The following is an 18,016-nucleotide window of genomic DNA, read 5'->3' on the forward strand; positions in this document are numbered from 1 at the left end:
CTAATAACGTAAGTAATTAAGTTCACACATAACACTATAAAGTAACGTACAGTACAACAAAAGTGAAATCACTAACACGAATTTACGTTAACAAACAAAATACGAATTCCAATGTTTATGATAATACTGCTGCAAAAAATGGTTAAGGAACGCCTTTATATAGAGGCATGATGCTGACCAATAGGAGAGCAGGATCTTATGGCGGTGACTAGCATCAGGAACCACTGGGAGAGCGGGAGGATGGTGGCAAGTCTACTCGGTCGGCGGCGCGCGAGTTTTAAAATTGTTATCGGTGGTCTGGGCAAATCTCGGGACTTTACAGCAACAACCTTTCGTAACCTGAACTATTTTCATATGTAGAGCCAAAAAAATCTTCGTTTTTGCTTTCGTAAATTGAATTTTTCGTAAGCTGGGACTTTCATATGTCGAGGTACCACTGTACTAGGGGAAACATCTGGAATAGTATGGGAGGAAAAGGAGAGCTGGTGGACGGGGGAGGAGGTGGGGGAAGTGGTGAAGGGTGAAAGTGAGACAAACAAGAAATTTAAAGAGTCACAGCTGGAGGGAGGACAGAGAAAGATTAAGAGAAAGAAACAAAAGTAAAAAAGGTGGTAGCTCAAGCTAAGGCAAGGGCATATGAAGAGGTTTGTAATGAACTTGAAACCAAGGAAGGGATAAGTAAGATGCTCAAACTGTCAAAAGTAAGAAATAAAAGAATGAAGAATATCACCCATATTAAGCAAATGAAACATAGGAATGATACAGTCATAAAGAAGGAAGAGCAACTGCTAAATGGAGAAAATGAAAGACTTTTAAGAGAGGATGGACAAGTAAACATGGGAATGGTAATGGGGATCCCTAGGGATGTAGTGATACGAGCCTGAAAAAGAATGAGGAATGCGAAGACATCGGGACCTGACTTAATCCCTGTATTTAAAGGTAAAGGCTGAGAGAGGAAGTGAGAATAGGGAAGGAACAGTTAGGATTTATAGAGGGAAGCAGCACAATGGATGGAATATTTTGCGTAAGGCAGCTGATGGAGAAATTCTGATATTCATAGACCTAGAAAAGGCCTATGACAGAGTGCCAAGGCAAGAAATGTGGAGATGTTTGAGGCAGAAGATGATGCTGGAAAAGTATGTCAGAATTATTCTGGAGATGTACAGGAATCTGCAGACTAGAGGGAGAAGCAGTATTATAGAGACAGATGGATTTGAGATAGGAGTTGGATTACACCAAGGGTCACAGCACTTAGCCCATATTCATCTTCAATATTGTGATGGGTGTAATGACCAAGGATCTTAGAGAAGCAGTCCATGGTACATACTACAGTGGTCCCCCTGTATTCGCGGGGGATGCGTACCAGACCCCCCCCGCGAATAGTTAGAATTCGCGAATGTTTGGAACCCCTCTAAAAATGCTCATAAACTCCTATCCTGAACATGCAAACACCAAAGTATCCCTAAAAAGACCATCCTTCATCAAATATACATAAAATATCCTATTATGGTTCATATTAATCTTTGAAATATTATTAATACTGTTTTAAAGTAAATCTTACATTTTATGGTTATACATAAATACATACATACTATGTATGTACTGCATGACTTAGTTACGTATGTGAAAATAATTCAGTCCCCCATAAGTATTCAGTCATGCACGTTTTCTTTCATGCTGTACTATTTGAGACATCCATTTTCTTTTACAAGGGAAAAACAATTGTATGTGAAATCACAAATACCAAATGTCTACTTAAAGTATTATCCTACATCAATATACCATTGAATTGGTATTATTAATATCATTTTAAAGTCATCTTAAACTTTTTACCATTAGAAATATATAAACAGCCAATAGCAGAGAGAGAGAGAGAGAGAGAGAGAGAGAGAGAGAGAGAGAGAGAGAGAGAGAGAGAGAGAGAGAGAATAACTCCTTACGATTTGAATAGATTGAAATGAACGTCTGTAAGCAACTTTTTTCCCCTCCCTTAAATACATATATTTCTCCAAAGAAGAGAGAAAGAGAGGACTGTGCAATTATGTTTGTCTGTCTATCAATTCTTTTGCTGAGAGCAAGAGAGATAAAAGAAGGAAGAAATAGAAACACCAAATGTATACCTTATGTAACATCCTGCATCAAATTTACCTTAAATTATTATCATATTACTGTATTAATCTTAGAGATTGTATTAATATAATTTCAAAGTAATCCTAAACATTAGTAGCCTTAAAGGTATAGTATTTAAAAAAGAGAAATGGAATGATTATTGTATTTAAAATACTCACATATGAATTTTGTACTTACAGTTATAATATTATTATTGGAAAATATTAATGATAAACTTATTACATACATGTCCATGAAAATGATCTCATCTCAGTAAGAGAGAGAGAGAGAGAGATTACATAAAACCATTAAATTCGTTGACCATTGTATGGCATTGTTACTTTCCCAGCTTCGAGTGTCACTGGAGTTATGAGGTAGGGAAATTGATACAGAAAAAGACGAAGGGAAGAATTTTCATTTGAAATTAGTTATCGTATTATTACTACTTCTATTCTAAAGGGTCCACAATAATACAAAGTGTAAAAAGTCCGTGTATAATTTTGAAGACTTTACACTTTGTATTATTGTGGACCCTTTAGATTCTTAGAACATTATATATACTCTCGTGATAGAGAGTTTTTCCCTACTACTTCTATTATTATTATTATTATTTGAAAATAAAATAATCACGTGCATCTACCATAAAAATTCTCTCATCTCAGTAAGAAAGAGGAGTTATCCTTACAAGTGAAATGGAAAGGTCATTTTCATCTCTTTAAAATACTACCATTATGAATTTTGGAATTACAGTTTTATTATTATTATTATTATTATTATTATTATTATTATTATTATTATTATTAAATAACTGAAATTATCAATAAACATTTTACATACTAGTACCATAAAAATTTTTTCATCTCGGTAAAAGAAAGAGAGAGAGAGAGAGAGAGTTTATCTCTCTCTGTTTCTCTCAAAAAAAATACTTATAACGCTTCCAGCGAAAGAGAGGGAGGGAGTTACCACTATGACACATTATCTTGTGTGGCAAAAGAGAGAGTAGAGAGAGAGAGAGGAGAGAGAGAGAGAGGAGAGAGAGAGTGAGTTAACCTTAATAAAAGTGACATGGATAGATTAGTATTGTATTTCTTTAAAATACTATCACATAATATGAATTTTGTAATTACAGTTATTATTATTATTATTATTATTATTATTATTATTATTATTATTATTATTATTATTATTATTATTATTATTTGAAAGTATTAAAAACAAATAGTACAAGTACTATAAAAAATCTTGAGTCTCAGTAAACGAGAGAGAGAGAGAGAGAGAGAGAGAGAGAGAGGAGAGCGAGAGAGAGAGAGAGAGGAGAGAGAGAGAGGGGGGGGTGGGGGGGGGGGGGATTTCATGAGCACTTGATGGCAACAGCACAACAGCTCCTTCCCCCTCCTGTCACTTAACTTGATACTTATGACAGTTTTAGTACCTGGAGTTAGAGAAAGAAGACTGGGATTTCCTTCATTCTTCCATAATTTTTTAAATTTATAAGCTAAAATCTTACGAATTCACTATGGTATTTTCTTTAATGAATTGATATTATTGCTGTATAAATTAATATTAATATTTGAAAATAGTAAATCATTTATTTATCATACAATAAAACATACATCTTTGTAGGAGAGAGAGAGAGATAGAGAGGAGAGAGAGAGAGAGAGAGAGAGAGAGATAGAGAGAGAGAATTATTATTTTTATTATGTGATATCATTTAAACAACTTATTAAACCTTACTAATACAGTATTAATCAAAATTAATATTTGAAAATTAGTAAATCATTTTTGTATGATAAAAATGTATTTAGTCATGAAAATAAACATCAAAATACACTAATTAGTTATTATTTTCGTCGGAAAATTCCGCGAATGGGTGAGTCCGTCCGCGAATAATTTCTAAATAGGTTCCAAAGAAAAATCCGCGAATCCGGAGAATGCGAATACGGGGGGACCACTGTATATGCAGATGACATTGTGTGTTGTGTTCAGAGGGAGGGAGGAGTTGGAGAGGTGGAGAGCAGCACTTAAGGAGAGAGGAATGAGAATAAGCAGATCAAAAACCAAATATATGTGCTCCAGTATTACTGGTGATGGTGGAAATAGCATAGGATTGGGTGGGGAAGAAATAAAGAGAGTACAGAAGTTCAAGTACTGGGGGTCCATATTGGAGGATAGTGGAAGCATGGACCAAGAGGTGAGATATCGAATTCAGGCAGGATGGAATAACTGGAGGTCTGCATCAGAGGTCTTCTGTGACAAGAAGGGTCCTCTGAAATTGAAGGGAAAGTTTCATAGGATGGTGGTGAGACCAGCAATGTTATTTGGAATAGAAACAGCAAGCATGAGGAAGACAGAGGAGAAGATGGATGTCGGGAGCATGGGAACAAGGAAGATAAGATTAGAAATGATAATAATAAGAGATTGACAAAGGTAGTTGAAATATCAAAGAAATTATAGGAGGGAAGGCTTCAATGGTATGGACACCTGTTATGAAGAGAGGAACATCATGTTGGAAGACATACAATGGAAATGGAAGTGCAGGATAGAAAGGAGAAGGGAAAACCAAGAAAGAGATGGCATGATTGTGTAGGGGAAGATATGTTATGGAAAGGTATTAATGAGAATGATGCTCATGACAGAAATCGATGGAGACGACTCATTCATAACAGCAACCCCATATAAAAATGGGGTAATGCTGGGAGGAAGAGTATGGTATTTGCCAACCAAAACCATAAAGATAATGCTGGGAAAGGAGGACACTTGAATTATGATTGATGGCTCTGTATGAAAAACATTTTTTATTGTAAAAATATTTCTCATTATTAACCCCATTTATCTAGAAAGCTCCCATTTTGGGTGAAAATGGCAGACTGTCTCCATCGTGCCTCAGTTTGTCTAAGGAGTGTCCACAATGTAGTGATACATGCTTTCAGCAGGGTGCATCAAGATCTTCCATTGGCTTGGTTTCTTCACTTGAAACATCTGCAAGCCTTGTGGCAGATCTAGGAACCTCTTAAGGGTCTTTTTTGATATGTGAATGCCATCTGTGATATATTTTATATATATATATATATATCTATATATATATATATATATATATATGTATATATATATATATATATATATATATATCTATATATATGTATGTATATATATATATATATATATATATATATATATATATATATACTATATATATATATATATATATGTATATATATATATGTATATATATATATATATATATATATATACATATATATATATATATATATATATATATATATATATATATATATATATATCCCTGCGAATACAGGGGGACCACTGTATATATATATATATATATATATATATATATATATATATATATATATATATATATACAGTGGTCCCCCTGTATTCGCAGGGATGCGTACCAGACCCCCCCCCCCCCATGAATAGTTAGAATCCACGAATGTTTGGAACCCTTATAAAAACGCTAAAAACAGCCTATTTGCTAGTTAAAACTTAAGAAAACCACTAAAAATTTTCATACTTGGTTTTTTTAATTTGTTTTATCACAAAAAGGGCATTTTATGATGAAATTGATAAAAAAAAAAAAAAAAAAAACAAAAAACAAGAATTTGTGGATATTTCTCGTTGAAAAATAACCACGAATGCGCGAATTTTCCGCGAATAATGGGGGGGGAAACGTTCCCGAGAGAAATCCACGAATGTGTGAGTCCACGAATCCAGAGAACGCAAATACGGGGGGTCCAATGTATAATATATATATATTATATATATATATATATATATATATATATATATATATATATATATATATATATATATATATATATATATATATTATATTATATATTATTATATATATATATATATATATATATTATATATATATATATATATATATATATATATATATATATATATATACTAGTTATAAGTATATGATTAAGTTAACAAGTAGAGATTAAGTGTTGTTTGAATGAGAATTTGTTTCGATTTGTCTCTTTTTTCTTACTATCCCTGGGAAATTTCAACATTTTCATGAATGTTAAGTGTTATATGATGCTTTTAGTTTTGATGATGTTATGGAGGTATAATTTAGTTCTGTTGTAATTTAATCTTTGTAGTCAACAAAATTTCATCATATGTATTTTTTTTCCTTTAACAGGTTCTAGCAGTTGTTGTGAGGACTGGGTTTAGTACGGCTAAAGGGGAATTAGTGCGGTCTATTCTGTATCCCAGACCATTGGATTTCAAATTCTACAAAGATTCAATGAAATTTATTGGCTTCATGTTTATGATTGCATCAATAGGAATGTCATACTCCTTGTATGTTTTTACATTATGCATAAGGTTAGTGAACATTAGTTGTTTTTTTGAAACCCCATCACAGATCTGGTCTCAGTGTCCTAGAATTACAGTCTTGTGCCTGATAGTAACACTTGTCTAAAGAGGCATGAACTACTGATAACCTTGGGTACCCTTCATTTGCTGATTCCTGCTTTGTTTCCTCTTTGCATTATTTTCATCTATGTATTCATTAGCTAAGTTTCTGTTCATTTCAGATGTTTTCCAGTAATTTTGTAATAAATAACAAAAGGGTAGTTTTTCTACCACCTCACTATATATTTACTGAATTCCATGCTCAGACATTGAAGATGCAACACAGTTTTGACCAGCAAAGCTTTTTAAAAATATACATAAACAAAAAATAGGTGGCAACATTTACAAGTTAATGGCTTTTGTTTTTTCAGTCCATTTTTTTTTTCATGAATATTTGGTGTAGTATTTTGAAGTTTGCTGATTTTAGTGTGCTTCACATTACTAACCAACAACAGTGTCAACTGCCTAGTTGTGTTGCATCAAAAAATTTTTTGTACATTGTGTCAGTGTGCAAGCATGGATGGGGCTTCAACAGATGCAATATTTTAAGATTTTGATAGTATTGGGTGTAGCCTTATGAAGGATTTTTTTATGTCAGATAAATTAGAAATTAAACACCACAATAGGAAATAATAGAAGAATGGAATAACATTTAAACTGTAAATATGCCACATGAACCTGATATCCAAAATAGAAATTAAAATTAGTAAAAAGATTAGAATCCAATCAATAGAGGTATGACAAATAAGACTTTTACGTAATCTTCAAACATGAAAAATATTTGTATATACTAAACTTACCTAGTAATTACACAGTCATAGTTTCAACTCACACGGCAGCTAAATAATTGAAAATTATGTTAGCGCTTATTTTCGTTTTGTGTAGGAGACATGGCCCCGCCCACCATCAGGAAGGATAGGTACAACACAGCTGAACAGCTCGTTGTTTCTACTGGTCAATGACTGAACATCAGCCATTCGTAGCAGCTAAAATTTTTATTTTGTTCACCGGATGGTTATTTGGAGTTGTTTATTTGGTGGCATACTTGGTTTTTGTTTTGTTAGCCTTTGAGTTGTTATTGTTTAGTTTAAGTTGTTCTTTGGTCTCTGATTTTGCATAGACGTAGAAAGTCAGACGCTAGTAATTCTAGTAGTATTGGGCTTTGCTGCAAAACTATGATGACCAGAGCATCTTATGACTCCCATATTTTGTTCTAATTGTAGGGTCCAGACTTGCTCTATCAGTTTTGACATGTCAAGAGTGCAAAGATTGGGATCAGGGGAAGTGGAAGGCCCTCGAGGCTGATTTGGATGGATTAAAGTGTGATAGGAAGAGGAAGGCAGCTCAAAGAGGTGAAGCTAGGAATGTAGCGAGTTTGCAGGCTTCTCCTTAATCGGATGTAGCTGATGTACCTATTCGCCCTCAAACTTCTCTGCTTTTCTCCCCTTCCAGTCCTCTGACTATTATGACCCCTCCCTTACCAGACCCCCTTGTTTCCGACCCTGATGCCATTGCCAGCCTCAAAGCCCGTGTAGATCATAACTGTGGTGTCAGAGTCAGTACTATGGAGCATTAGTGCCTCAGTTAAAGTCCTGGTAGGAGGCATACCAACAGTCTGAGGGAGGTTTGGTGGAGTTTGCCCAGGTAGGCGCCCCTCAGCTTCTCCTGTTGTAAAGCCCCAGGATGCAGGAGACTAGGTGGAAAGGGAATGGAACTAGAGAGATAAGAAATGGGTATAGGCTATATTACAGCAGGTCATGAGAGGGAAGAAATTGAGTTGGAATAATGGCAAGCAACAGCTGGAAGGAAAAAGTGATAGAAGTAAAGAGAGTAAATGAGAGGATTTTAAAGACACCAATATTAATAAGGGACAAAATGGTAAATATAAAATCAACATATGCTCCATCTTGGGTGCCAAGATCAAGAGAAAGAATTTATTAAGACAAAGAGTTTGAAGCTGTCATTATAACATTGAGGGAGGAGGAGAAACTGAAAATAGGAGCTGATATGAAGGTCAGGGTGGGGAAGAGAAGAGATGGGTATGACGAGGTACACAGAGGCCATGGGTTTGGAATTATAAATGAAGATGTGGATTATATGTTGGAGATGGCTCAGTTTTTAATTAGCATGTATGAACACATGGTTTCAGAAGTTGGATAAGTACTTTATTATAACTTGTGAAAGTGGAGGGGTGCAAAGCCAAATAGATTACACCCTGGTTAGAGGAGCAGACAAAAGCAATGTGACGAACTGCAAGGTGATCTTGGGAGAAGCATCTGTTAAACAACATAGGTTGGTAGTGATGGATTTGGAAATGAGAGGGAGGAAATCCAAAAAGAGAAAGAGGAGATCTAGAATTAAGAATTGGGAACTTAGAGGAAAAAAGGGAGAGCAATTTAGGGGGACTGTGAGAGAGAGATGTCTGGAAAGGGGGAATGTAGAAGTTGGACAGGGTAGCAGAGTGGAAAAGATCTGGACAGACATGAGAAAAATGTGTGCGGGAAGCAGAGGAACTGGTGGGAAGAACCAGCTGATATGGAGTGCCGAGAGGAGAAAAGTGGTTTTGGAATGGGGAGGTGCAAGAATCAATTAAAAGAAAATCAAAAGCATTTAAGGACTAGAAAGTAAGGCGTGTACGGGGTGCAGAGGAATGGTAAAGAGTAGAGAAAAGAGATTCAAGGAGGAGGGTAGGTATGGCTTTTGGAAGGGCAGCAGATCAGTTGAATGAGAAACTAGGAACAAGAGAAGGAGAAAGGATATCCATAAGATTTGAAACTTGAGGAAAGGGCAGAGAAAGGATTTGGGTAAATTTGGTGTCATCAAGTACGTATACAGATGGAAATATATTGTAGTATATAGATGAAGACATTAAGAAGAGATGGTGAGAGTATTTTGAACAACTTTTTAAATACTGAAAATGAGAAAGAGGAGATAGAGGAAGCACAGAGGGTGGAGGGACAAGTGATTTAGATATGGGATAGAGAAGTGAGGAAAGCGTTAAGTAAAATGAAGAGTGATAAAGCACCAGGTCCATCGGAGTTCCAAATTGAAATGATCAAATTACTAGGTACAGAGGGGGAAAATGGATGCTGGATTTATTAAAAGCTATATGGGAAAAAGACTAAATGCCAAGGGACTGGGAGGAGAATCTAATGGTGTGTATATACAAGCAGAAGGGAGATGTCATCGATTGTGGTAACTACAGGGGAATTAAACTAACAGAGCATGGATTGAAAGTTTAGAGAGGATACTGGATGAGAGATTGTAAAAATCAGGAAACAGTAGTTTGGATTCATGAGAGGAAGAGAGATGGTGGATGCCATGTTCATAGTAAGACACAACAGGAAGAGGCTAGATGGAAACCAGGAGCTTTATTGGGCATTTCTAGACCTCGAGAAAGCGTATGATAAAATCTCAATAGAAGTGATGTTTTGGTGTTTGGAGAAGAGGAAAGTTCCAGAAAAGTTTGGTAGACTGGTTGAGATTATATATCAAAGAATTGAGAACAAATTAATAACAGCAGTTGGGGGAACATAAAAACTCTAAGTTAGTGTGAAATTACACCAGTTGTCAGCATTAAGCCCATTTTTGTTTGTGCTGGCCAGGATGTGTTGAGTGAAAAAATCAGGAATGAAATGCTGTGGGAATTACTGTATGCTGATGATCTAGTGATTACTGCTGAAGATGAGGAGGACCTACAATGAAGGGTTGGATAGTGGCAGGAGCCTTTAGAGAAGGATGGCTTAAAGGTGAATGTGAATAAAACTAAGGTTTTGGTGAGCAGTAGGGAAGATAGACCGAATGGTAATACAAAAAAGAAGAGGCTCGATTATAAAACAGGCAGAAAAGTTTAAATACTTAGGATTTACTTTAAGCCAAGAAGGAAGATGTGACGCTGAAGTTGACCGTAGGATAAAAGCTGCATGGGGAAAGTGGATAGATGTAGCTGGAGTAGCATGTGATAAGGAAATGCCAATCAAGCGAAAGTCAAGATTTATAGCACAGTGCTAAGACCAATGTTAATGTGTGGATCGGAAACATGGGCTCTTAAAAGAAAAGCGGAAGTAAAGCTTGAGAGAACAGAGATGAGAATGCTGATTCAGGTTATGGGAATATCGCTGCTTGAGAGATTGGAAAATAATGAAATAAGAAGAGAAGGCTTTGTAAAGATAACAGAGATGAGTGGAAAAATTATGAAAAGAAGAGAAGGCTTAGTAGAGATAACAGAGATAATAAGAGAGTCACAATTGAGATGGTATGGGCATGTGTTAAAGATGGATGACATTGTGGAAGTGAAGAGGGCTTGGGAAGAACCTGTTAGAGGAAGAAGATGCAGAGGGAGACAGAGATTAGATGGTGGGATGAAGTGAAGGAAGATAATGGAGAGATGTTTGGTGGAGGATGAGCCTTTGTTAGTTTTTACGGCAGTGGAGAAGGCGCATCAGGCAGCAACAACCCCCCTAATACTATAGGGATAACAGTGGGAAAGAAGAAGAAAGTATAATATTTAAGTTACTACTTTACTCATCTGTTATCCTGTCTACCATAACCTGCTGACACAGAAATAATAATTCTACACTACATACATTTTTTTATTATATTGTACTTTTATTCATTTGCTACATTCACTAAGAATAGTTAATACAGTTCATTCAAAGTCATATACAGGAGTTATGATTACTGATTAGCAAAGGTAATCTTATCTCTGGGATTATGATGGACCTGTAAAATTTCAACTTGTGGCATGCAAGATAAATTTCAAGACTTGAAGGAAATAATACTGTCATCAGCACTGAAGAATATATGTTGTTACAAGTGTTTTCCTCTGTTTGTCCAACTGCATGGGTAGGGCTAACTGTAAGCAGTTTGGCATGAATTATTTATGCTGAGAGGAGTCATATACCTGTGAATTTTTCAAGGATTTATATATGTTTATGTCTACTTATACTCAAATTTTAGTACCAATTTAGTGCTGGATAACTGGGACTGCTGTGCAGGCCATTTCTGCTTTGCTTGCTTGCATTCAACCTTTGTTTCCAGTGCAGCAACAAAAGTCATCTTCCTCTCTTATAGCAGTCAAGGAACACCTGTTTAGCCACTCATTTACATGCCCCCCACTCCTCACCTACTGTCCATGATGCTCTCCTAGCTGCCCACTACAACACTACCCATGCTTAGTCTAACTACTTCACATCTGCTACTCCTTGGTTGGCTGGGGGGGAGTGTGGGGGGAGTGTTGCTGCCTGCTCAACCTCTGTTCTCCTGATATGCTCATGTCTAGGGAGGATTCATAACCTTTTGACTTCGATAAGACCTTGTTCTGTCACACTTGAAGCAGTTCCTCACTGACATGTCATCCACCTGCCATAGAGTCAATAGCAAAGCTTGCACCAGCTTTGTTCTGTCCATTCTCAGTCACCTTCACACAGACAGGTAACTGATAGATAGTGTTGTTTCTCTTTGAGTTCCTAGTCATGACTACCTTTCACAAATTGCTTTTGGATCCACCATTACATTTCTGTTAGACAGAGCTCAGTCATCAGATAACACCACCAAGGCTAGAAAGATAATGGATTTGCTTGGCTGATTATATATTGTTTACATTAACCCTTAAACGCCTATTGGGACATATTTTACGTTGACGAAAACTGTCTGTCAGGTGCTTAATTGACATAAAATACGTCGACGCTAAAAAGTTTTTTCATATATTCGCTGAAAAATAGTTATAGGCCTGCTTGGCGAAAATGTTTGAATCACGAACCTTGAGGGATGCTGGAAGTTCACGGATCAAACTGTTGTTTTGTTTACAATCGTTACCCAGGCGCGCACGCGCGAATTTTTTCTTCTTCTCGCATTAAAAAGCATCAGGCAACACATCTCAAATTATTTCGTCAATTTGTCGTATTTTTACACTGTTTATATTAGCCGTTACATAGAGTTTTTATATATGAAAATGTGCGCAATTTCATGTAGAATAAAACTAAAACAACCCATGGTTGTAGTTTTTATAAGTTTTGAAATATTTTTCATATAAATGATGATAAGTGCCAAAATTTCGACCTTCAGTCAAATTTTTACTTGACTAAATGGTAGAAAAATGCAATTGTAAGCTAAAACTCTTACATTCTAGTAATATTCAATCATATACCTTCATTTTGCATCAAATTGGAAGTCTCTAGCACAATATTTCGATTTATGGTGAATTTTTGAAAAACACTTTTTCCTTACGTCCGCACGGTAACTCTACCAAAAAAAAATCAGAATTCTTTCGTCGATTGTCGCAATGTTTGCACCGTTTTATATTAGCCATTACATAAAGTTTTATATATGAAAATGTGTGCAATTTCATGTAGAATACAACAAAGAAACAACCCATGGGTGTAGCTTTTTATCAGTTTTGAAATATTTTCATATAAATAACGATAAGTGCCAAAATTTTATCCTTTGGTCAAATTTAACTCGACCAAAATGGTCGAAAATGCAGTTGTAAGCTAAAACTCTTACGTTCTAGTAATATTCAATCATTTACCTTCATTTTTCAACAAATTGGAAATCTCTAGCACAATATTTTGATTTATGGTGAATTTTTGAAAAAAACTTTTACTTTATGTCTGCTCGGTAACTCTACTGAGAAAATCAGAAATTCTTTTGTCGGATTGTCATAATGTTTGCACCGTTTTATATTAGCCATTACATAAAGTTTTGTACATGAAAATGTGTGCAATTTCATGTAGAATACAACGAAAAACAACCCATGGTTGTAGCTTTTATCAGATTTGAAATATTTTCATATAAATAACGACAAGTGCCAAAATTTCAACCTTTGGTCAACTGTAAGCTAAAACTTTTACATTCCAGTTATATTCAATCATTTACCTTCCTTTTGCAACAAATTGGAAGTCTCTAGCCACAGTATTTTGATTTATGGTGAATTTTTTGAAAAAAACATTTTCCTTACGTCCCCGTGGTAACTGCCAAAAAAGCAGAATTCTTCCGTCAGTTTCTCGTGTTTGTCGTAATGTTTGCACCGTTTTATATTAGCCGTTACATAAAGTTTTATATATGGAAATGTGCGCAATTTCATGAAGAATACAACTAAAAACAACCCATGGTTGTAGCTTTTATCAGTTTTGAAATATTTTCCTATAAATAACGGTAAGTGCCAAAATTTCAACCTTCCGTCAACTTTGACCCGACTGAAATGGTCAAAAAACGCAATTGTAAGCTAAAACTCTTATATTCTAGTAATATTCAATCATTTACCTTCATTTTTCAACAAATTGGAAGTCTCTAGCACATATTTTGATATATGGTGAATTTTTTAAAAACTTTTTCCTTACGTCCCGCGCAGTAACTCTACCGAAAAATCAGAAATTCTTTTGTCGAATTGTTGTAATGTTTGTACCGTTTTATATTAGCTGTTACATAAAGTTTTGTACATAAAAATGTGTTCACTTTCATGTACAATACAACAAAACACAACCCATGGTTGTAGCTTTTATCAGTTTTGAAATATTCTTATATAAATAACAATAATAGAAAAAATTCGACCTTCGGTCAGCTTTAACTCGACCGAAATGGTCGAAAACTGCAATTGTATGCTACAACACTTACAGTCTAGTAATGTTCAATCAATTACCATCATTTTGCAACAAACGACGAAGTTTCTAGCACAATATTTCGATATATGGTGAATTTTTTAAAACAACTTTTTTTTTTACGTCTGCGCGTTACGAATTCATGCATAATATTGTGATAATATTTTATCTGTGTTGCTTTAATCATTTTACAATTTGCTATATACCAAAATCATTGCAATTTAGTGTACAATATACAATGGAAAAAAATTAACTCATTAGCTTTAACCGTTTTGCTCACAGTACGATTTGTATACAATTATATATGAAATTTTTTTTCACGCTGTCATATATGCCAATATTTATAGATGATAATGATATTTTTTTCATTTCTGATGGTTGCATACTAAACTTCAGGCAATGACGAAAAAAGGAGCCAAAAATGAACTCTCAATCTTGAAAACTAAGGGTGCTGTGATTTAAAAAAAAAAAAATTTCGCTTCAGCGCTCTCTCCCAAACGCCGCCGGCATACAGGAGACACTTTCAGAAATACCGGCTCGGCGTTTAAGGGTTAAGGTGGTCATCTAATCTCTGGATAACGTGGTGATATGAAGGGTGTGGTGTCAAATACCTTTTTGAGTTCCTTTTCTCATGGTTATCCAGAACTTGATGCCTTCTTACCTATTGGATATATCAGGATACCTTATGATCCAGTTTGTGCATGTAGCAATAAATTACCAAACTAGTACTGCCTGTTAGATAAAAGCCTTGAGTATGGGGACATTTGAGATGATGAATTTTTGTACATATGTTGTTGGTGGATTTGTATTAAACACATGTTTTATACAGTACTCGACAAGATATTAGGCTGCTTAGCGTCAAGTAGCCTAATATCGTGTCGAATTTTGAAGGAACGGAAAAGTTGGGAAGAAATTTAGCTAATGCATTAGGCTGCACGTATAGAAAGGGATGGAGCTTGGACTGACAAGGAGAGAGTGCTCAGTCACTTGCTTGGAGACTTAATAAGCTGCTGTATATATTTGTTGGTCGGCACTCCCACCACAATTTTTTCCCACTACGTATCACTTTATTGCCCTGTGACCGAAATATGGGCCAAGGCGGTGATTTGAATCACAGATATAGCAGAGATATGTCGTTGAAGCAATCTGGCCTTAAAACAAAGCAGATATCAGATCAGTTGATTGTGAGGAGGCATTAAGTTCAATGCGGGGTTGCCAGATTTAACAAAGGTGGCAAGCATGATATTCCGTCTCAGAAAAAGCTCCCTGGTATGCCTAAGAAGACTTCTAATCGAAGTTTGACTGTTCTCATGCGTCATTTAGAAGTATTGATGCTGAATGCCTCCTCACAACCAGCTGATCATATATTTGCGTTGTTTAAGGCCAGATTGCTTCAATGGCATATCTCTGCTATTATCTGTTGACTCAGATCACCATCTTGGCCCATATTAAGGTCACAGGGGCCAATAAAGTGATAGGGAGTAAGCAAAATTTGTGGTGGGAGCTCTGACCAAAAAATATATACAGCCAATTATTAAACCTCCAAGCAAGTGACTGAGCGCTCTCTCCTTGTTAGTGTCCAACCTCCACCCCTTCTTATACATGCAGTAAGCAGCCTAATGAACTGACAAAATTTCTTCCCAACTTTTCCATTTCTTCAAAATTCGACAAGATATTAGGCTGTTTGACACTCAGCGGCCTAATATCTTGTCAAGTACTGTATTTTAAAACTTAGTATTTTCTTTTATTGTTATATTCATGGGATTCTTTTATTGTTATATTCATGTGAAGTTGCAAATACCAATATAGTAAATTTTTTGTTGGGTGGACCAGTGTCGCCCCTTACAAGATCTCCATCTGTGCAAGTTTTCTAATGACCTACCCCTATTCTGTCAGCCTATAATATATTTTAAATTTATTGTGTCCAGATAAAGTTAGTATTAGTACTGAAATTAATATAAAAGTAATACTTTGGAATTTTATTCAAAATTGGTAAGTGAAAATACAGGTTGGCTTTCTTTAATCTGCCATTGCAGGACTACAAAAAATGCTAGACTACAGAAATTTACCGTTTTTGAATTCTCAAAGGTAGAACCAAGCTTTAAACAGGATATGAAACAACTCTTGACCTACTAACAGTATGTTTACTGCTGCTGAACTTTGACTATATTGGACCTTGCAGTAAAAATAGAGTCAACCAAAGTATCTCTATGAATAGTTGGAAAACTCACTTAGGATATCAAGTAATTCACAGACCTTCCTGAGGCTCATCCTGGGTAATCAACTGCACTCGTAGCAATCTCTTCATTAAACACATGGTGATACCAAAGATCATTATTGTCTTCATCCAACCACTCATAAACTTCATCCTTGAGAATGTACTTTTCTGACCCTCCAGAAGCATTGTTGAAACTGTGCAGACTTGAACTATGGAAAGTGATTTATTGACTTGAGGAAGCAGTAAAAAATTTTCTGCACTTGGTTTTCCACAGATATCTAAGCCAGCCTCCTTCCTTATTCAAAGACCACCACTGCTTCATTCAAGAAAGTGACACATAACTGGCACCCCTCCACAGCCAACACTTCACAACATGAAGCTCAGTCACATTATCAAGAAACAGGAGAGCCCTTATCAAGTTTCAGAGAATACCAATCTCCTTTGTTTAGTAAGGGATGATATCCTGGCAACTGGTATCTTTAACAGTACTGATTGTGAACCAATCTTTAAAGAATTATGCTAAACCATAGGAAGTTTCTAAACTATCCCAGAAGGTACAGTGGCTACTTTGTGCTTCCAGCCACTACAGGTTTCAGCTTGGAGTACTGGAAGCATTTATGCAAAACATGGCATACATTCATTTTGTCAACTCTTCAGCCAAGTACTGTACCACACAGAGTAGTAAGATAACCAGTTTGTCAGCATTGTAGAAATGAGATCCAGAAAGTAATTGCTTATCAGCAAAGTGATGAACTACTTCAGAAACCCATTGATGCCTTCCTCTGAAGTGTTCAAAGCTTTGTATGAGCCATACAATTAGTAAGTTTTAATCAAAGTTTATGCGGAAGAGCCAATCATCAGAAGCTATCAACTCAGCAATGCCCTGTAGCCTAGCAAATTCCCAGCAGCTGTCTTATTTTGATTACATGAACCACTACACGTGCTGAATGTTCCCAACAGTACTTTTTCACATTCTTCATACCTCAGTTGTAACATTGCTTTCATTTGTGGCCTATTATCTGCTAATGGAAAAAAATGTATCAGTTAAGGTACATATACTCTTATGTTAAAGTTATCACATGCATGTCTATATGCACTCACCATTTATGCTCATTATGTACTATGCATTGATGCACCCTAGAATTTTTTTGTGGGATCAGTTACTTTACAAATAAAACCTTCACATTGAAGCTTGTGGCATTTCTCATCATTCAGATTGTCAACAAACCAAGTTCCTCTCTACGAGTGGTCATTAACAAGTTGGTCAATAAGTGAGGAGCTGCTTCTCACTGCTATTTGAAGCTATCTGACCAGTGTACTGTATTTTGTTATAAACAGAATAGAGGAAATCAGCCCTAATACACATACTTAGATTTGCTTATTGTAAACAGTATAATTTGTGTTCAGAATAAAGAAAAAGTTTGAAGATAAACCCAATCTTCGTAATTGGTCATACGAAGAACAAACCTTCGGTCTTAACAATAAGGCAGTCTTCTTGTGCCAGTTGGAAACAGTTTGATAACAATCAAAGATTGTAAAGCAAGGAATATGTATCTGGCAACTCATGGGTATACGAGGTGGAAGCTGGTCACCAACCAGTCGTAGAACTCCATGACGTGTCAGTCTTTCTCTGACCACCTTGGAGAGTAGTTGCTAGTGCTTTCCCCCCAAGCTGGTTGCTTTGTTAACCCGTGATTTC

The 18,016-nt window shown here is 35.7% G+C and overlaps 1 protein-coding gene across 1 annotated transcript in view; it reads left to right on the top strand.

Moving 5' to 3' along the window:
• The window catches only part of LOC135219574 (polyamine-transporting ATPase 13A3-like), a 445,505-nt gene that overhangs the window by 132,800 nt on the left and 294,689 nt on the right, over nt 1-18,016 (top strand). The gene's annotated exons all lie outside the window — the stretch shown is intronic.

Source organism: Macrobrachium nipponense, chromosome 1 (genome assembly GCF_015104395.2).
Source record: "Macrobrachium nipponense isolate FS-2020 chromosome 1, ASM1510439v2, whole genome shotgun sequence".
NCBI classification, from domain to species: Eukaryota; Metazoa; Arthropoda; class Malacostraca; order Decapoda; family Palaemonidae; genus Macrobrachium; species Macrobrachium nipponense.